This window comes from Acipenser ruthenus, chromosome 1 (genome assembly GCF_902713425.1).
Source record: "Acipenser ruthenus chromosome 1, fAciRut3.2 maternal haplotype, whole genome shotgun sequence".
Lineage (NCBI taxonomy): Eukaryota > Metazoa > Chordata > Actinopteri > Acipenseriformes > Acipenseridae > Acipenser > Acipenser ruthenus.
Window position 1 is genome coordinate 99,931,918 of NC_081189.1, and position 21,968 is coordinate 99,953,885.

A 21,968-nucleotide genomic window follows, 5' to 3' on the forward strand; every position below is an offset into this window, starting at 1 on the left:
CAGGGTGAATACTTATGCAAGGCACTGTAACAGGGCAATGAACAACTTGAGAACCCACACCTGCATTTTCATTAGATAATCCTTGCTTCAATTTACCAACCAAATGCAATATTCTGAAAACTAAAATGTGTGTGGGTTGTAAAGTTGTTCCACCACATCATTTTTTTAATTTTCCAGAAAATAATTATATGTGGTAATATTAAGGGAAATGGGTTGAATTTGAAATTGTGCAATTACATTACATTACATTACACTCTTGTAACCCCTCAATTGTAATATCAAATAAAATGAAGGTAACTATACTTTCATGCAAGAATAATCAAATGTTTTAGAATAGACAAGCCCTTCTTAACATTTACCTACTGTAGAGGAAATACACTAAAAGACAAGAATTTGGAGAGCTATAATACTGCCAGTCACAGAGGACTAAATGTATGGTGTAAATATTATATTTATATGATGGGGTGCCTTGCCCATTTATATGATGTGCGCTATATTATTTTGTATTTGTTTTAGTGTTATGATTTATGTATGACGGGCAGAAACCTGTCAACAATTATATTGTATTATATGTGATTGTACCTTTCGTGAGAATGTGTAGCTGTCAGCTAAGTAGTTATTAGTAGCTGACAGTCACAAAAACTAATTTAAAAGTCAGGTAGAATGTGGCTAGGAGTTAATCAATTAATTATCAAATTAACTCTTAGCCACAGGATATAAAAAAACCCGGCTCTACCAGAGCGGGTAGAGAGTATCAGAAGTGGAGAACCGAGATCTGTCTGTCTGTCTGTCTGTCTGTCTGTCTGTCTGTCTGTCTGTCTGTCTGTCTGTCTGTCTGTCTGTCTGTCTGTCGAGAGAGAGAGAGAGAGAGAGAGAGAGAGAGAGAGACTGAGAGACTGAGAGACTGACTGACTGACTGACTGTAACGATTGCTATCCTACCTGCCTGTTCATCATCCTTAAGGTTATTCATTTAAGTTGTTCTGCGTTCTGTCTGTGTTCTGTTTGTTTTGTTTTGGCCCGTTTGCCGTTTATATATATATAAAAAAAATCAGACTTGTAGGGCTCAAGTCGCATTTTTCATGACTCGAACTCGAGTCACGGCCGCATATTATTCAGACTTGACCTTGTGTGAGGACTCGGACTCGAACATTGCACAATAAACTTCCACCCAACAAAACATTATTGGGTCACTGGTTAGCCCTGTTGTCTTTGCAGCCAATCATAGTAAAAATACGAAATTGGAAGCGAGTTAGGTTGTAATGTAAACACACTCCCACACAAATCCAACTGCAACCATCGCAGACCAAGTTTTTTTTTCTTCTTCTTTTGCATTAAGTCTATAAGGAATAAATAATGTCAGCATGGTAAACAAGTAATTATTTGTCTTTTAACAAGCCTTTCTCTTTACTACTTTAAGCCGTGTTCTAAGTTTTTTAAGCACTGTAGAGTTTTCTGTTTCTTAATACCACTTAAATTTACCAAAATGAAAATGTATTATGGACGCAGGAAAAACATATCAATATGCTGTGCAGCGTCAACCTAGAAATCTGTGTGAACGTCATTTTCTTTTATTCCATTATGAACCTACACAAATCTGGTTTTGTGTAAAAGAGAAAATTAAAAAAAAAATACATGATCTGAAATCAAATGAACTGAAGCACAACCTCGTAAATGCATCATTGTATTACAGACTTAATAAAAGTGCAAATGCAAAGAAAGTGAAACATAACGTTTCTGTTTTGCAAAACAAATAATAAAAATAATACTAAATGCACTATTTAAGAACACAGTATCTATACAGTTCTGGCAATGTCTAAATGAGATTGGCAGATTTTACCCGACACTTTATTGACTGAGGCTATGATTATCATGCAGCACTTTAAGCCATGATTGTGATCCAAGGTTGTTTAAAAAGTTAAGTGAATGCAGGATTACTGTATAGTTCTTTAGATAAATTAAACTTAAAGATATGCATACGAGGGTCTGCATAAGCAGTCTCAACAAAGGCCGGGTCAAAAGGCTGTTCCCAAGGACCTGCAAGCTGATGCTAAAACACAAAATTAAACACATTTATTAAAAAAAAAGAAAAAAAAAAAAAAAAACCTATAAGACTTGTATATTATAATTAGGGTTTGTGGTTTTCTGTGTTTTACCCCAACTTTTCTGCACTCCTTTAAAAATGTAATTGCTCCCTGTTGAGACATTTGTGTATCTCAAATACAACTGAGGAATGTATTAGCAAAATTGTTTTAATTTATGGGTTTATGCTTTGAAACAACTAAATTGTCTTAAAATCGGCCAAGCTTTAGTTATTCATTTACAAGCAGAACGTACAAACGAGATTGCAACATTTTAATTAGTGACTCATTTTTATTAAATTTATAATAAAAAATATTATGCTGGACACACGTTATTACAATCACTATGCGTACCTCTATTTACATTAATAAAGATTAGTCGCTTCTCCTTTTAAATGAAAAAGCCCATTTAGTACCAGAAACCCTAATTATAATTTATATGCTAATCCTTTGATAAATGAGCACTTTAAGGCGCAACCACAATGTAATCATTAACCAGTCCCTCTGCAACAATCTGCCTCTAGTAGATACAATACAATACACCAGTAAGAAATATAACATAGAACAAATGTGGTACTTCTTACATTCACTGGGGGACAGGTTAATGGTTACACTCTGGTGAGACACATGTACTTAGACATGACACCTTTATTAAGGCCACAACTGTGCTTTATACTTCTTAGTTTTAAAAATTCACAGGGGTGTGGTGGAAGAAAGGAAAGGATACAAAGAGAATCGAAACAACAAGAATAATATAATATTTAATATAACTCTGAAATTACTGCAAATACCAAGTTGCTTTTTAAGATTTAGTGTTTGTATTTCCTAATAGAACAGTTCAGTCATATTTATAAAACAAATCTGTTTTTCACATTTTCTTGAAGTACACATATATAAAAACAGTCCATAGTTAAAAACACTGAAGGGACTCAAACAAAGATCTATGGGTCTGTGGCACATAGGGCCCCTGGATGTTTTCAATAAATATCAATCACAACACTATTATTAAAGTATTTATGTATCTATTTGTCAAATACATGTATGCCAGAAATATGAAAATTGATAATTGGTTATATTTATGGAATGAATTAAATAGAAGTCAAATACACAATGTATCGAGGGGGTGAATGAATATAAAAAGAGAGAAGAGAGAGAAAAAACATTCAAGAATGTAGCATGGCTGCCAAATACAAAATGGTGTTTCTGTTTCTGTGCTTTGTCAGCCTGTTTGACCATCACTTCTTCATGGCATGGAGCTGGACAGACGTGTCTGCATGTCTTCAGCACTCCCCGGCAAGGCTGTCAGCACAATGGGCAGGCGCCAAAGTGGCAGCGATGTCTCTCTCGACTTGTGTGATGACTTGTCGGCGCATTCCTAGACATAAACAGATACAGGCTTCTGAAAATAATGCTTCTGACATTTCCAATGTGTTTTTATTTTCTGTTATCCAAGAACAGCGCTGGAACTATCTAATTTAGGCCAGTACTAAAGCTTTCTCAAATCAGGGCTAAGGACGACAAGACTACTAAAGTCCTTGAACAACTCTAAGCTTGGACACCATAAATATGAAAAAGATATGACAATCAAAAACACATCAACCACAGTCAAACATTTCTTTTGGTCAAAGCACGTAGCAGTGGAACAAGAATGAGAGGACTTGCACGTCACAAAAGTTAATGTGCAGTACTTAAAGTGCAATACTTTTTTTTTTTTTTTTTTTAAGTGCTTATTGTATCTGACATTAGGGCTCAAAAATATGACTCTTTGCACAGGTAGTTCAGTTGTCTCCTCCCTTCCGCAAGGTATTTTATACAAGTGGTGCTGCAATTACATTTCAAATCTACTGTCTCAGGACATGGATAGCAACTGCCGGCAATCCAAATATAACATTTCATTTTTTTATTTTAAATATAATATTTAAAAAAAATGCAAATGAAAGCCTTGAAACTACGACAAACTACATGGTAACAACTTCATATTTTTATTATTCAACATCCCGTTCCAAAAATATTTGATTGATTTGAATTTCCAGTTTCAATCTCTACAATGAAGCCTGTAAAAACTGCAACTCCAAGATGTTATTTTAAAGGGAAAGAGGGACAAGTTGGTATGGATACAAAAACACAGCCTTCAATCCAATCAAGTGGTTATATACAGTACATCTACAAAGTGAAAGTGTAAAATGTTGAAAACACTGAAATAAAAAAAAATGAGAGGCACCCAACTTAGTCTGAAAGCCCGTGTGCAGTATATAAAATGCTGGATTTCTCTACACCAGCCAACAAGTACTTTAAATCTCCTTTATAGAGGTGTTTCAGTATAGAACAGGATTAAGTTCACTAGTCTTACTTACAGGGTTACAATACCCAAGAAGTTAGAATACAGAAAACCCAATGTAAAAAACTTGCTGAATCGCTGCGAGTGACTATATTGAATTGTCATTCAGTTACTTGAGGTTACTTGATCATGCTTCCATTATTTTCCATAAAAGATTCTTGTCTCCTGTAAAAATATAAGGAAGGGCTATTTCAGACAGCAAGGGTTAATTCAGATAACATTTACTTTCTCCTGACATTAATTTCCTTAAAGCATCACCATACCCATGCAGCTTGTCGTGTACAACAACAAGGCATTTTATAATCCAATGGTTTTCACAGACTTGCTCAAAGGGGAAGGTCAAGGTGACATTTAGTACAGATGCCATTTGAAAGTTTTGCTATCTTTGTGCTGTATTTAAAATTATTCAGACTTGTTAAACAAATTCCATAATACTGATAACCTAGAAAGCTCCGTACTAAACAACCTTTTCACTCTCGCCTGGGTATCAAAATCTGAAATCTACATTGAAAAGGTCACCGAATGAAAAAATCACAGCAAATAAGAATAAAGCAGGTATACTTGTATTGAAATCAGGTTTACATTAATTTGCATGTTAAACTGAAAAATACAAATTATGTAGTTCAATAGATTTTTAAAGATATCCCTGTGATCCACTATAAATATGTTTTGATATCTTTTACTACAGAACTGTAAAATAACACATCCCAGTTTCTCTAGTTTTATACACATGTAGTTAGAAAATTGATGTACAGTGGATATACTGTAACAAATAATTCAATAATTACATTCAGCTGCATGTTCCCTTCTGCATTCTCATCTGCAGTATGGATTAATATGTTGATTTAAATATGATTTAGGCATGAGAAAATGTATGCTTTCATTTGATTTTAATATAACAAATACCAGGGTTTTCACTCTATGCATACTTTTCTTTACTCTAAGGAATGGTCTCCAACCCTGGTCCTGGACAGCCCCAGTCCTGCAGGTTTTATAGGTGTCGTTATGTCATCAATGGCTAAAGATCTGGAACATGTTAATCTTGATTAATTAAGCCAATAATTGGTTCAATTAAGTAACTGAGAGCTTGATTGAAACGAAAACCAGAAGACCCTGTAGCTCTCCAGGACCAGGGCAGGAGACTCCTGCTCTAAGGGTACAAGGTGAGTGTCAAACACTGTATAAAACTCAAAAATCCATTCAGCCAATCAGAGTGGTAAGCAGGCAAGTCGTATCCAGTAAATATAGCATATGTCTGCATCGGATATGTGAGCCCACCCATAGCTAATGATATCAGTTGCTGTCACGTCACTTTCAAAACAACACATGCATAGATAGCAGCAGTGTTATTAAAATAATGACAAAACAACACATGCTCCAGTCACATCGACTTCATGTCAACTGATTAATAAAAGGGACAAGACGTTGTGAACATGTACACTTAAAATACAGCAGCCCTCGAGACGGTCCACACTGCTGGAATTGCCTGTTCCTGTTACACAGCGTGTTGGCAGGGCTTGTACTCTTGACTCAATAGATCCTGTGTTGGCAGGATTATTATTTTTTTAACTTTCTCTGAAGCCTCTATAAAACAAGAGTATCATTTTTCCAGGTTTAACTTTTCCAGGTTTTCTGTCCTGTGGCTAAAACAAAATAATTATCTTTTCCATGTAAAAAGATATACCACATGTGATCTCCATTTCTTCAATACACTTTCACTGACACTGTCTGCTAGTTGACTTTACTTCTGTGGCAGACAGAAGGACACTTGTGTTTCCTGTATCCCATGGTTCGACCGCAGCTCTGGTCACATGGTGGGCAGTTTCCTGAACAGCACTGTGGATTGAAGCAGGAACAGACACCTGACACAGTTCACCTGGGAGTTTTCTCATATACCACATGTTCTAAAACAACATCCATTAATTAAATACAGAGGCCAATGACTGTAGTTGTATACAGTTGTATTGTATACACTTGGACTTTGTATTTTTGATCAAATTTAATAGAGAGATTTTAACTAGATTGAAACCTGCTTATGGCATTATGTTTTGATAGAATTTTTTGAAACATTAGATACAAATCATTCAACGTAGTGGTGATGCTACCATTTCAGCTATAGCACCTGTTATGTAAAACGATTATACTTATAAATATCTTCCTTGAGCCTACATACAGTATATAACCATTTACAAGACTAACATATAGAGCAGTGAAACAGGTTTATTTGGTGGTTAAAATCACTTGCTATAAATATACATTTATTTTCCCCCTTTAGATTAACACAGCATTTACTATATGAGACAAATGCGTTACTCCTCATAAATAACTAGGACAAGATTACTGGTAGTGATACAGTATATTCCATACACTGTCATACCTGGGAAACAGAGGAAAAAATAACATAAAACATATTGGATACGGTTGGGCGATAATGACATTTTCAGTTAACCATTTTTTAAAATCCCAGACAGAGTTGTTGAAGCAGATACTCAGGGTTTTCAAAATAAGATGGCGACCGGCGCGACCCATCGTCTAAAAGGAAATTTGTGCTAGCTCCTTTTATTAAAAAATATTACGATTATTTTTGGGTAATATTGTACAAAAAATTAAAATTTTAAAAAAGTGTATTGTAAGAAATAATAACACACTATAAAAATTGAACATGTGGGCTTTTTTTGATAAACACACACCCTGTGTGGGGCAGTGTACACATGGTTCTGTTTCAGTTAAATGGCACAAGCCATGTGTTCCTTTCCAATACGCCACCTTTGCTTATGTGCCTATTTGGTGAAGGAGTGAGAAATCATTGAGAGACTGACTCTAAAAATTGTGTGATTTTCTTGTGTAATGTAAATCCCAAATTTGTGAACCATGTAGCATTTGCAAATACACAGTTAAGCAGTGCCTTGCAGTTCCCTCCTTTTTGCAAGAGCTTGTAAACCACAAAAGAGGAAGTGCTGTACTAACTTCAAACCAGCTGAGCTGTAGCATTGATATTGAGCTCTAGGCTTGAAGAAACCTTCAATATTTTTACTGCATAGATTTTGGTGATGTAAATTGAGTTAAAAGCCATTGATTGGCTACTAACACATCATGAGTTCTGCTTTCAATATGATTAAGTATTTTCATAAACTCCAGAATAATCACCTGCCTATCTACAACTGACACACCTATCGTAAATATTTCTGAATAGCTACTAACAAAATGCTTGTTAATATCATAGGATTACTAGGGGATGCTGGCAAGTGCTTATTGGTAGAATGCATCACATGATGCAACGTCCCACTTCCTATACATTTAGTAACAACTCAGGAATGACAGCCATTAAATGTATTTATCTAAATGCTAGAAGTCTCAGAAACTAAATGTTAGAACTTGAAGCTACTGCACTAACAAGTAACTACGATGTGATAGGTGTTACAGAAGCTTGGTTGTCTGAGAGTGATGGAGACAAATATAATATTAGTGGGTACACACTGTATAGGAAAGACAGGCAGGACAGAAGAGGTGGAGGGGTAGCGCTATACATAAGAATTAGTCTTGAAGCCCAGGTGTTAAATCTGGACGAAGAAAACAACGCTGAATCAATATGGGTCAGAATAATGGACAAAAATTAAAAGTGCATAATAATAGGAGCACGCTATAGACCGCCAAACTCAAACGCTGAGCAAAATAATCTGTTATACAATGACATTAGACATGCGTGTAGCAAAGGAGAAGTCATACTAATGGGGGATTTCAACTTCCCCCATATAAAATGGGAAAACCAGGTGGGGAGCACGACGGATGAAATTGAAATGGTGGAAATGACAAATGACTGCTTCCTAACGCAATTTGTCTTGAAAACGACTAGAGGGGAGGCATGCCTTGATTTAGTCTTTTCAAATAAAGAAGACAGAATAACTAAAACAAAGGTTAGAGAACCATCGGCAAACTCAGACCACAACATGGTCTTATTTGAATTGATTTTTTAAACCCCAAAAGTAATGACTAAAGCTGAGGTTTACAATTTTAGAAACGCAAACTATGAAGGTATGAAACAGAGACTAACAGAAGTAGATTGGAGTAAAATAGAGAAAACATCCACGGAGAAAGGATGGCTGTTTTTTAAAAATGTAGTACTAGAGGTGCAAAACAATTACATCCCAAATGAAGACAAATCTAAATCTAAAACAAAATGGCCAAAATGGTTTAATAGATCAATAAAAAAAAAAATTCAGTGAATAAAAGGCACTTTACAGAGCGTTCAAAAGGTGCCAAAAACAAAGTACACAGAAAGGGTACTTCGAACTGCAAACGCAAGTCAAAAAGGAAGTTAGAAAGGCCAAGAGAGAGATAGAAATGAACACTGCTAAGGGGGCTAAAACCAATTCCAAAATGTTTTTCCAATATTATGACAGCAAGAGAACATTCAAAGAGGAGGTTAAATGTCTAAGAGATACAAATGGCAAAATCATAGACGAAGAAAAAAAAAACAACAAATATATTAAATGATTACTTTTCAGAGGTTTTAACAAAGGAGGATACGGACCCACATGCCCTACATGTCGACCTGTTCCTATCCAGTTTTAAATAACTTTAGCATAACAGAGGCAGAAGTGTTAAAGGGACGAGGAGCTCTTAAAATAAACAAATCCCATGGGCCGGATGAGATCCTCCCAATAGTACTCAAAGAAATGAAAGAAGTTATTTACAAACCGCTAACCAAGATCATGCAACAGTCTCTTGACACAGGGGTTGTACCGACAGACTGGAGAATTGCAAACATAAGAACATAAGAAAGTTTACATATGAGAGGAGGCCATTCAGCCCATCTTGCTCATTTGGTTGTTAGTACCTTATTGATCCCAGAATCTCATCAAGCAGCTTCTTGAAGGATCCCAGGGTGTCAGCTTCAACAACATTACTGTGGAGTTGGTTCCAGACCCTCACAATTCTCTGTGTAAAAAAGTGCCTCCTATTATCTGTTCTGAATGCCCTTTTATCTAATCTCCATTTGTGACCCCTGGTCCTTGTTTCTTTTTTCAGGTCAAAAAAGAAAGTCCCCTGGGTCGACACTGTCTATACCTTTTAGGATTTTGAATGCTTGAATCAGATCACCACGTAGTCTTCTTTATTCAAGACTGAATAGATTCAATTATTTTAGCCTGTCTGCATATGACATGCCTTTTAAACCTGGGATAATTCTGGTTGCTCTTCTTTGCACACTTTCTACAGCAGCAATATCCTTTTTGTAACGAGGTGACCAGAACTGAACACAATATTCTAGGTGAGGTCTTACTAATGCATTGTAAAGTTTTAACATTACTTCCCTTGATTTATTTTCAACACTTCTCACAATATATCTGAGCATCTTGTTGGCCTTATTTATAGCTTCCCCACATTGTCTAGATGAAGACATTTCTGAGTCAACATAAATTCCTAGGTCTTTTTCATAGATCCCTTCATCAATTTCAGTATCTCCCATATGACATTTATAATGCACATTTTTATTGCCTGCGTGCAATACTTTACACTTTTCTCTATTAAATGTCATTTGCCATTGTCACAAAGACGGCCAGAGTGGGTGGCGTCAGACCAGAAAAGGAATACACAGACAGAGACGGTGGTGATGATGAGCTGAGTGCAATGGCTGCACTCAGCGTTTATTAACAAATAAAAAGGTTTAACAGTACAAAAACAGGACACGGCACTGGTAGCCAAAAGAAACATATAAACAAAACGGACTAAACACTTAACAAACGGTGCACGGAGACAAACAAACACGGTGAGTACAAACAACTATTATATTTACGATCTTACTTTCAATTACTCCTCTCTCTCTCACCCGTTCTCCACTCCCGAACACCTAACCCTGACTGACTAAAAATGTGCCTATTTATACTGTTGTGCTGGGATTCAATTACTAATTAATTATTCACTTGAATCCCAGCACGTGAATTAATTCTGTGCAACCCCGTGCTCACATATTACATTTAACCAGCACGTGAAGTGATTTGTGCTCTCCTCGTGCCTAAATACAAATCTACACTTTTTAAATACACGTGAAACACAGACCCGTTTATATCCCGTGTACCAATCTATACACCAACATTTACACACGCACGCATACACACAAATGCACACAGGGACGGGGCACATTGCCACAGCCATGTGTCTGCCCAGTTCTGAATGCTGCCTACATCATTTTGAATGACCTTTGCTGCTGCAACAGTGTTTGCCACTCCTCCTATTTTTGTGTCATCTGCAAATTTAACGAGTTTGCTTACTATACCAGAATCTAAATCATTAATGTAGATTAGGAAAAGCAGAGGACCTAATACTGATCCCTGTGGTACACCACTGGTTACCTCGCTCCATTTTGAGGTTTCTCCTCTAATCAGTACTTTCGATTTCTACATGTTAACCACTCCCTAATCCATGTGCATGCATTTCCTTGAATCCCTACTGTGTTCAGTTTGAGAATTAATCTTTTATGCGGGACTTTATCAAAAGCTTTCTGGAAACTAAATAAACCATGTCGTATGCTTTGCAATTATCCATTGTCGATGTTGCATCCTCAAAAAAATCAAGCAGGTTAGTTAGACACAATCTCCCTTTCCTAAAACCATGCTGACTGTCTCCCAGGATATTGTTACCATATAGGTAATTTTCCATTTTGGATCTTATTATAGTTTCCATAAGTTTACATATAATAGAAGTCAGGCTTATTGGTCTGTAGTTACCTGGTTCAGTTTTGTCTCCCTTTTTGTGGATCGGTATTAGATTTGCAATTTTTATAATTATATATATATATATATATATATATATATATATATATATATATATATATATATATATATATATATATACGCCTGTGCAGCGTGTCAACACCCAATGCTGAGTCTGCCTCAGTCTTTTTTAGTGATGACCCATGTGTATAACAAACCCCCATCACAAGCTAAAAATGCCAGTGTTTGTAATTATGATTTTAGTGATTTTAAATTGTTTACATTTTAACATATGTTTTATATATTCCAATTATTTACAAAATAATTTTAGTTTCCATGTCGATGGGTGTTGTATCACTTGGAGCTTGCACGCCATACCACCGAATTCCTTGCTGTAAAAAAGCCATTTCCATTTGTTACCCCACATAGCATCATACCCACTATCACGATGTTACTTTTTTTACACACTGGCCACTCTTGCGGTTCTTCCAATTTGCTTTCTACAAGTTGCTCTCATTGACTGTATCGGGTTGCTCTTTTTCATTTTCTTTTTCATCATCCATTTCAATTTGGTAATTTCCACATTTATTGTCACTATTTTTGCTTCGAAAATAAATCGGTTATTTTTTTAGCAGTCATTTTAATGTTTCAGACTCTCTAAGTGCTTAAAACGGAAAAACCCACCGCTTCAGCTCTGATAGATAAATGTAGTGTTGAGACATAACCCAGCGCATGCACGTGATCTAGTCTGCTAGCAGCGCAATCCATCCTTATCGTTAAAGGCACAGTAGCATCTGCAAGACGCCTGGTGAGAACCCTGAAATACATACATGTTAAATACAATTCCTCTCTTAGCCTTGCTTCATAGTTTTGTCTCCTTTCTGACTAAAACATTAGTCTTCAATTTGGAATATAGAATTTAAAAGCTGTCGTTTCTCAATAATATTCAGATCAAGCAAAATTTGAATTCCTCTGTCTGTTTCTACAGTTTGGTCTTCTCTACACTACTTTATCAGTGAGCAGACCTCAAAGACAATCTTTGTTTGCATTGCCTAATGGTAGTTTAGCAGTAGGGACACAAGCCCACTGTCTTTGTTTGACAATTGTCAAAGCAAAAGGAATCTGCTTTTAGTAAGTAGATAACATATTTTTTTTAATTCAGTTACCATGGTTGTTAGATCCTACAATAGACTATGGTGGATAAAAAAAGATCTGTAGATGTAAACCTTATTGTTGAAAATTCCATTGTGTCACATCAAACTTATAGAATAAAAAGTAAATACATAACCATGACAGCTACTGGCCATTCATGCTAAAAGCTCACCCTTCTTTTACACTGGTGCCTCTGGCAGTTTCTTTGTTTTAGGATACTTTGATTCACACAGGTACTCCTTGTGACAGGGCATGAGCATGGTGTACTTCCCACAGCGACAATGCTTCTCCACCTCCTGCCAAGACACCAGAATAAAACAGACATTTAAAACCCATGATGTCCTGTATATCTGGAGTAGTGGTTAGGGCTCTGGACTCTTTGGGTTCAATCCCAGGTGGATTGTGGGTTCAATCCCAGGTGGGAGACACTGCTGCTGTACCCTTGAGCAAGGTACTTTACCTAGATTGCTCCAGTAAAAACCCAACTGTATAAATGGGTAATTGTATGGAAAAAATAATGTAATTGTATGTAAAAATAATGTGATATCTTGTAACAATTGTAAGTTGCCCTGGATAAGGGCGTCTGCTAAGAAAGAAATAATAATATCTGTGGCACAGCAGAAGCCCTGCTGTGTAAATAGTTTGTGTGGGGGAATGTAAGGTTGGCAGGGATGGAGTTAAATCTGTCCCTGCTAGCAATCACATGTGTGGCCATTCCCCAATTAGGTAATTGATGCTGATTGGGGAAAGGCCACATGTATAAATATTTGTTTTGGAGGGAGTTAGGGGAGTGTTTTGACGTATTATTTTGACTACGAGTAGTGAAGGTGATTGCCCAGCCTACAGTTGGTTAGTCTTTTGTTTGAACCTTTATTTTGGCCCTTGTGCCGTGTTCGTTTTGTTTCTGCTTTTTGTGTTATTTTGTTAAATAAACGTGTGCATATGCCCTTTTAAAATGTAAACTTTCTGTCTCTGGGTCTCCAGCTGGTAGCCAGCCTGGGCCGTGACACTATCCTGTCACAATGTGATACTGTGTGAAAAAAGAAACCCTACAAGATATGTACTCGACTAACAGTGACTCTAATTTTGAACAACTTAGAAACTTGTGACCTAGCTTTCTATTGGGTTTTGAACCTAGGTTATACCTAGTGTTCTTTGTTTTTGTCTTTTTAAACTATTTTTTATCAATAAGTCCTGCTTTTTTTCTAATGATAAACCTCTTTTTTTTATGATTTCGCTCACAAATGTTACAGTACCTTGCTTGATCTTGGTCCTCCAGTTGCAGTACTGCTTGAAAACGCTAGTGGTGTAATTCATTTTTGATGAGTGTCAGAGTCCTGCTTGGGTCGTATTTTTTTGACCCGCTTCTGACCCGGACCCGCTACTACAGGACCCAACCCAAACCCGCAAACCGTCTATTCCTTTCGTGCCGCCAGTTGAAAGGGAGCTACAAATCAAAAACATAGCGACAGGTTTTACAAGCAACGAATCCAGTCACATGTTCATTATTTAAATTCGCTAGTATGATTCCAAAAGAATTTCACACTTCTGATTTACCTCTCAAAGTATTATCCACTACATGATATAAACCCTGCGCTATCCTTTGTTTCACCTCGTCCACAGACATTTTTAATATCACCAAGCAGACATGATAAAAGGATCTTGCGACGTATCAAACAAGCGGCAATACAAACCGAGAAACTGCTTAGTCAGCTGACTCCTCCCTAACCGCCTCCTGCTTTAGTGCAGGAAATACCGGTACATTTACCTTCTAATGTACATTATTTGGGAAAAGGGTTACAGATGAGTACGCTGAAAGGACAGAAACATTTTTGGTGATTCAAATTCAGACCCGAGCCTGACCCAAAAATTACATTTTTTGACCGGCACCCGAACCGCAAACCGCGAAAAAGTTCACATTCCAACCTGACCCGACGTGCTTTTGCGGTCACCTGCGTGCACCCGATCCCATGCGTGAATTGTAAACAAGTGGAAGCTCGTCTGTTATGCATCTTTACAGCCAATGAGCAGTATTTATTTGAAGACAAAAAAATGTATTTATTGACTGTCAGTAAGCATGCTGTCTGTGTAAAAAAATAAAAATGTTGTGTCTATTTTGTGTTTGTATAAAAATTGTCTGAAAGTTCTATTTAGCCCAATGTACCAATGTATTTAATAAAGTTCTGAACTGTTATGTCCTCGGGAAAAATATCAATTTTATTCAAGCCTCTATGATGTACATAACATGCAAAAAATGCCATTGTGCTTTTACATTGCACAAACATGTGATTTTACATTTGCAGCTTAGTGCTGTATCTCCCTCTAGTGGAGATATAGAGGAAAATCAATTTGTGAACATTACAAGATACAGGAAACAGGTTTCTTCAGGTTTAAGCTGAAGAACTGATTCGTGATTATTTGCATTACAGGGCCCTCGATGGCAGTACATTGAGCATTTGTGAAGCCCGCGCTCCATCACTTTCTCACAGGTCTCTCCACGTGTTGGCAATCCTCAGTGCAGGGGAGAGTACCCTGAAATCAAAACGATGACATGTTGATGTCAGTATTTTCCACTGTGAGGAAACTGCAGGTCCAGTAAATTGCCCACTCAGTAGTAAACGTATGATGTGAGCTATTTTCCTACGGTTGAAAGCCAAGCACATATATGTTTGCTGAATACCAAAACATGTATAAATTGTAGTTCAAACTCACTCTAATGGTCCAGCTGCAATCATACTGTATCTTCTACAGCAAAGCTCCCAGGATTCAGCACTTTATCACTGATGTTGAAATATTTGCTTAAAAGCACCAAGTGAAGAACCAAAGCATTCTCAGCCAGTATATAATACAAAACCTAACAAAAGGTAATAAAATTGATTTAAAACTGGATTTTAAAAGTAGTACATTATTCAAAGCTGAAATCTACTCACTGGATTTGTTGCATGGGCCCTGTTTCCTGATCGGGGGCACCCTCCACAGTGACCTGAATGGCACACTATCTCACATGTGTGATTCCCACAAGACAGGGTTCTTCCACAAAACAAACCTTGGGGAAAAATAAAATCAAATAAATAAATAAATAAATATATATAGTGAGAGAGAAAGAGAGAGAGAGAGAGAGAAAGAGAGAGAGAGAGAGAGAGAGAGAGAGAGAGAGAATGAATAGATGGGTTTCAGTGAGTTACAGGTGTAGTTTATAAACTGTCACAGAAACCTGGGATGAATTATTTTCCTTTAACTGTATGTAACTCACTGAAGTCTATCTATTATTTTTTATAATACATGGATATTAGTATCTGTAATAAAAAAAGGACAACAAACGGGTTCAAATTGCAAGTGAATTGATTAAATAATAATAACGTACATTAAGTATGAATGTACCAGCTTTACATCAATTTATTATTATTTTTTTAACATATTCTCATTTTGTTGATCATTAATGAACATTTCTCTACTGTGGGTGTTGTCGAGTGATTGAAAACAAGACATTTTGTGTTTGAATTGAGAGTGGTCTCGAGGAGTCGAATGGGTCAAAGTTCAAGTATATTTTCCTCTAGAGGAATTATGACATTTTGACATCACTACGTAGGTATTATGGCTTTTTTTCAGATTTCTGGATTTCTTCAACTGTTTTGATAGGCCAATTCACATCATTTCATTCTTAGAACTATGCTAATACTTCAGTTTTGTTCCCAATATATACAGTGCCTTGCAAAAGTATTCAGACCCCTGACCAATTCTCTCGTATTACTGAATTACAAATGGTACATTGAAATTTCGTTCTGTTTGATATTTTATTTTAAAACACTGAAACTCAAAATCAATTATTGTAAGGTGACATTGGTTTTATGTTGGGAAATATTTTTAAGAAAAATATAAAACTGAAATATCTTGTTTGCATATGTATTCAGTGGGGTTTTTATCCAGAAAATGTGACAGCAACTTTAATGGTTCACAGGTGGAGGCCAATGGTAAGGTAATTGTGTCCTCATTAGGGCAATTTCTTTCATCGGTGTAAACTGGGATCTTCCACAGCACAGGGGTTGAATACTTATGCAAGCAAGATATTTCAGTTTTTTATTTTTCTTAAAAATATTTCCCAACATAAACCAATGTCACCTTACAATAATTGATTTTGAGTTTCAGTGTTTTAAAATAAAATATCAAACAGAACGAAATTTCAGTGTACCATTTGTAATTCAGTAATACGAGAGAATTGGTCGGGTTTGAATACTTTTGCAAGGCACTGTATTTTCCATATACGTTATGTAACAAAATAAAAAGCACCTTCTCGCATTGACAAACTGGGCTAGCACAAAGTCTTTCCGACACTTTCCACAAAGGCACCACTGCTTGATCACACAAGGGCAAGGTTGACAATACCCTAAAAAAGGAAAGCGAGGAACAAAAAGGTAGTATTTCATGACATTCACAAAAAAAATATTGCACTTGTACACAAGGCAGCATCCCTCCACATGACTGCTGGCATGACCAGGCTTTGGCACCGCACCGCCTGGGAACAGCTTTAGCTTTTTTACAGAAGCATGTCACAGTAACCACTTGGTTCCTATTTTCAAGGAAATATGTTGGATGGATGGAGGTTTTCACCACTACCTTTTGCAAGACACAGCGCAGACGCTAAAACATGTTGTCTGTGCAAGGTAATAGCTGCAGTTACCATAATACAGAGCTGGCCAGCCTTTTTTGCTTAAAGAACTAAGCTTTCTATCACTAAAACCTTGCGCAAACAGAAGCCAATAATAATAATAACACAGTTTTAGCAGATTAAACTAAAACACTGCTTTAGTATTTTTGTAATTAGCATGTTTGTTTTGCTGGGTTTTCACTGTATCTTCTACAAAAGACCTTTGACCTTGAATTCTTTTCATACCCATTAACAGTCTGAAATGAGACACAGTACTTCCCTTTCAAATCAAAAGCGCTCTATTTTAGAGCTCAAAGAGCAATATTGGCCCCAAGAGCCATCTGTTACACATCCCTGCAATAATATATGAGATATATGATTCCAGCTGACACAGAACTTGGATGACACAACAGCAAACACCTGTGTCCACAGAAGGCATGAAATCTCTACCACAGACTGCTATAACTTGGATAGAAGTTATATCAGTTCAGTATCTGAGACTGTTTGTATTCATACCGACATTTTAGACTAAGCAATGAAAAAGAATACAAATATAAAACAAAATAATAATAATAATAATAATAATAATAATAATAATAATAATAATAATAATAATAATATAGTTAAAATATGAAATGCCTAAAAAAACTAGTGCGCATATAAAAGCTAAACTAATACATTTTTTTTTAACCAAAGTCTTCATCAGTTATTGAAAATACTAGAAAAATGCTGTCCTTTGCCCATTTCTGAATACAGGGCCTGTGAAACATACAGTAGCACCCTGAACAACTCCAAATCTGAAGGAAACACAAATAAACAAGTGTCAGCTGCTAAAATGAAATTATGCCAACAAGACAAAATTGTGCATAAACTCAGTATTGATTACAGACCTGTATACAGGTCTACAAAAGATAACTCCACTTAAAACATATGATCCGAAAACTAATCACATTTTTTCAGTAAAAGACACAAAGAAATGTATTACATTTTCTGTGCTTTATTAAATTTTCTTTGTTCAAAATTAAAAGAAACATGTCACAATTAACTTTACTCATCAATGCCTATGGTGAGTATTAGTGACTCAAGTAATTTAAATGCTTTACCGCCTGATTCCTTTGGACAGAAGCAATACAAATCAAGCATTTTATAGCCTCTGATTGAAATGCATCATTCAGGTATTGTCTGGTACGTTCCAGTCCTGTGGCATCTCCTCCTGCAAAAATTGGCAAAGAAAAGTCAGGGTTAAAAATGTCTCAATTTAAATGTCGATTTTTATTAGAAAATCAACATAATAAATGCCCACTACAGTAATACAAGTAACTGTAACATCAATACACAGCCTGAGGGGATTAACAAGCATGGAAAAATGTACAGCCTTCAAAGAGCTTCAAAATATGATCCCCACTTCTTTAAGTGCTTGTTCTTTTTCAACCACAATTCACTCCAAAAGCATTTCCGAAAGCCAAGCGCATAGCTGTCTGATCAGTGTATGCTGTAAATGTAGAAGTCAAAGTCTTCCCATGTTTCCCATCAATGTCTTCTCCTTCTTCCTCCTCTTCTGAAGAGCTGTACTGAACGTCTGTGAATTTCGGAGCTGCGGCCTGATTGGCTTTTCAAATTTCTTCAGACTTATTCTGAGATGATTGCTGGGATAAATCACACCTTTAAATGGAATGAAACACTTTCTCAGTGTTAGCTTGTGTTGCTCGTGTACACTAGCCGTTCTTCTTTTGCAGCAAATGTGTACATGCCTTCTGCAATTACATAAACATACACATACACTGTGGCAGCTTGCTTTAAAGTAACTCTTCTTTCCTGTTATGGGGCACTTAATTGCTTAACATCTTTAATCATTGCTTTCAATTTAGCAATTTAAAAAGACAAAAAAAAACAGGTGAAATGTTGTAATTTGTGGGGTAATATTAAAAGTCTAATTAACAACAAGCCTATCTGCAAATACCGTAGGTTCCAGGACTCCGAGTTTACCTCTTGAAGAACATGACAGATTCTCAATCTCCTGGTACGTTACATGAAACAGCAACAGCTTTTTCTTGCTCTAAAAACAATTTAACAAAACATTTATTTCAATCTGATTCTTTTATTATTTATTTCTTAGCAGACGCCCTTATCCAGGGCGACTTACAATTATTACAAGATATCACATTATTTTTACATACAATTACCCATTTATACAGTTGGGTTTTTACTAGAGCAATCTAGGCAAAGTACCTTGCTCAAGGGTACAGCAGCAGTGTCCCCACCTGGGATTGAACCCCCAACCCTCCGGTCAAGAGTCCAGAGCCCTAACCACTACTCCACACTGCTGCTCTTCCACTGCTCCTGAGCTGGCAACATCCCCGTCCCCTCTACCCTTTCCACCGCCACCTCTACCAGCAGCAGGGGTCCGGTTGTCTCTCGCTGGCCGCAGAACTGGAGGCTCTGGTGGCCCACTTCCTGCTCCGGCTCGCCCCCTGCCTCTTCCTTTGCCTGCTTGCCGCCAAGCAGGCTCCAATTATTTACTGTTTAACCTTCTGGATGAATACATTATATTATTATACACTATGTCAATGTCCTAAACTAAGGAAGCTGAATTGCTACCCCACCAATTAAAAATAAATAAATAAATAAATAAATAATTAGCCTAATGTAATTCCGTGACATGATCAGCAAGTTCTGTAAATCAATGTCAGCAATGCTCTAAGAATTCTGATTCTTACCTAATGATACATTTGGGCAAACTTTTGTATTATTCTAAGTTTTGTTGTCTGCAAATTTAACAAGTTTGCTTACTATACCAGAATCTAAATCATTAATGTAGATTAGGAATAGCAGATGACCTAAAACTGATCCCTGTGGCACACCACTGGTTACCTCGCTCCATTTTGAGGTTTCTCCTCTAATCAGTACTTTCTGTTTTCTTTTTTTATCATATATATTTTTTTTTTATTTTAGTCTTTGCCAATTATTTTTATTATTTTCTCCCAATTTTAGAATGGCCAAATTATTTTTTAAGCTCAACTCACCGCTACCACCCCTGTGCTGACTCCAAAGCGTGTGCCATCAGCCGACCGCTTTATTTCACACTGCAGACACACTATGCAGCCACCCAAGAGCTACAGCGTCGGAGGACAACGCAGCTCTCGGGCAGCTTACAGGCAAGACCGCAGGCGCCTGGCCAGACTACAGGGGTCGCTGGTGCGTGGTGAGCCGAGGACACCCTGGCCGACCTAACCCTCCCTCCCCCAGGGCAACGCTCAGCAAATTGTGTACCGCGCCCTGGAAGCTCCCGTCCATGGTTGGTTGTGAAATAGCCTGGACTTGAACTCGTGACGTCCAGACTATAGAGCGCATCCTGCACTCCACGTGGAATGCCTTTACTGGATGCGCCACTCGGGAGCCCCTAGTTTTCTACATGTTAACCACTCCCTAATCCATGTGCATGCATTTCTTTGAATCTTCACTGCATTCAGTTTGAGAATTAATTTTTTATGCTGCACTTTGTCAAAAGCTTTCTGGAAATCTAAATAAACCATGTCATATGCTTTGCAATTATCCATTGTCGATGTTGCAGCCTCAAAAAAATCAAGCAGGTTAGTTAGACAGGATCTCCTTTTCCTAAAGCTATGCTGACTGTCTCCCAGGAAACTGTTACCACATAGGTAATTTTCCATTTTGGATCTTATTATATCCATAAGTTTACATATAATAGAAGTCAGGCTTATTGGTCTGTAGTTACCTGGTTCGGTTTTGTCTCTCTTTTTGTGGATCGGTATTACGTTTGCAATTCTCCAGTCTGTCGGTAGAACCCGTGTCAAGAGACTGTTGCATGATCTTGGTTAGCGGTTTGTAAATAACTTCTTTCATTTCTTTGAGTACTATTAAGGGCATCTCATCCGGTCCAGGGGATTTGTTTATTTTAAGAGTTCCTGGTCCCTTTAACACTTCTGCCTGTTATGCTAAAGTTATTTAAAACTGGATAGGAACAGGTCGACATGTGGGACATGTTGTCCGTATCCGCCTTTGTTAAAACTTGTGAAAAGTAATCATTTAATATATTTGCTTTTTTTTTTTTTTTTTTTACAGCTCCCGTCATGCACTACAACGCACCACTGCTTTCCATCTACTTATGCAACGTGTCAGAGTAAGCTGGAATTTAATGAATGACATTTTCTGAAAAATGAATAGATATACAGTAGTAAAAGCTCAGCACAATTAAAACTGTGCTCCCTCATAAAATGTTAATTTCTTGTAGTCAACCACTAGATGGTACTGTAGTTAATTTTAAATACATAGCTTAATCTGCATTATTTTAATCAAGCCTTTCTTGTTTTGCATTATTTGTTCTATAATTGTATCCTCTGAATTTCCAAAGGAAATGAAACAAAACAACCTCTACTTTTAGATATTTTTCCTTGGGAAACAGTAAAAAAAAAAAAAAAAAAAAAAGTATTTGTTTATCTGTTCAACAGTGTTTAAGTTATAGGTGTACGGTGTACATTCCTGTGTTCTATGTTCATTAATACAGTTAGTGTTTTTTGTAATGCTACTTCAGCACATATACTTACACTGTCTTCATGCAGTACTTTTTCTGCATTTCTTTCCCAGGACAGAATGGAGACACTGACAAATAAAATATCTTTAGTTCTATACACTTTGTTTAACATAAATCCTGTCTCAAAAGTGTATTGCAATGAATGGGCTCAGAGCGTACTACTATTGAGTTAGACAAATGTTCTTCAAAAGGTTGGTGCTACTGTATTTTAATACAAATTATTTGTAAGGAATTGTTTTTAGAAATAGCAGTAAAGATACCTGCAGAAGACAATGAAGCAGTGCAGTTAGTTAACATGGTATTAACAATGGTGAAAAATGTATTTGTTCTCAGATATTCAGTATAGAATTCATAAAACTAAGGTTGAAGTGTGGAAGGATTTGAATCCATATCCTTTTTTAAAAAAGACTATCAATCAAAACCTAACTTTGCTGCTGCATCCTAATGAGCTCAATGAAAAGGTATTTTCAGTCAAGTCCAACTGAAAGCTC

At 36.7% G+C, this 21,968-nt stretch overlaps 1 pseudogene; it reads right to left on the reverse strand.

Moving 5' to 3' along the window:
• Positions 1 to 3,323: 3,323 nt before the first annotated feature.
• LOC117420422 (NF-X1-type zinc finger protein NFXL1-like) lies at positions 3,324 to 20,219 on the reverse strand (annotated as a pseudogene).
• Between the last annotated feature and the right edge of the window lie 1,749 nt (positions 20,220 to 21,968).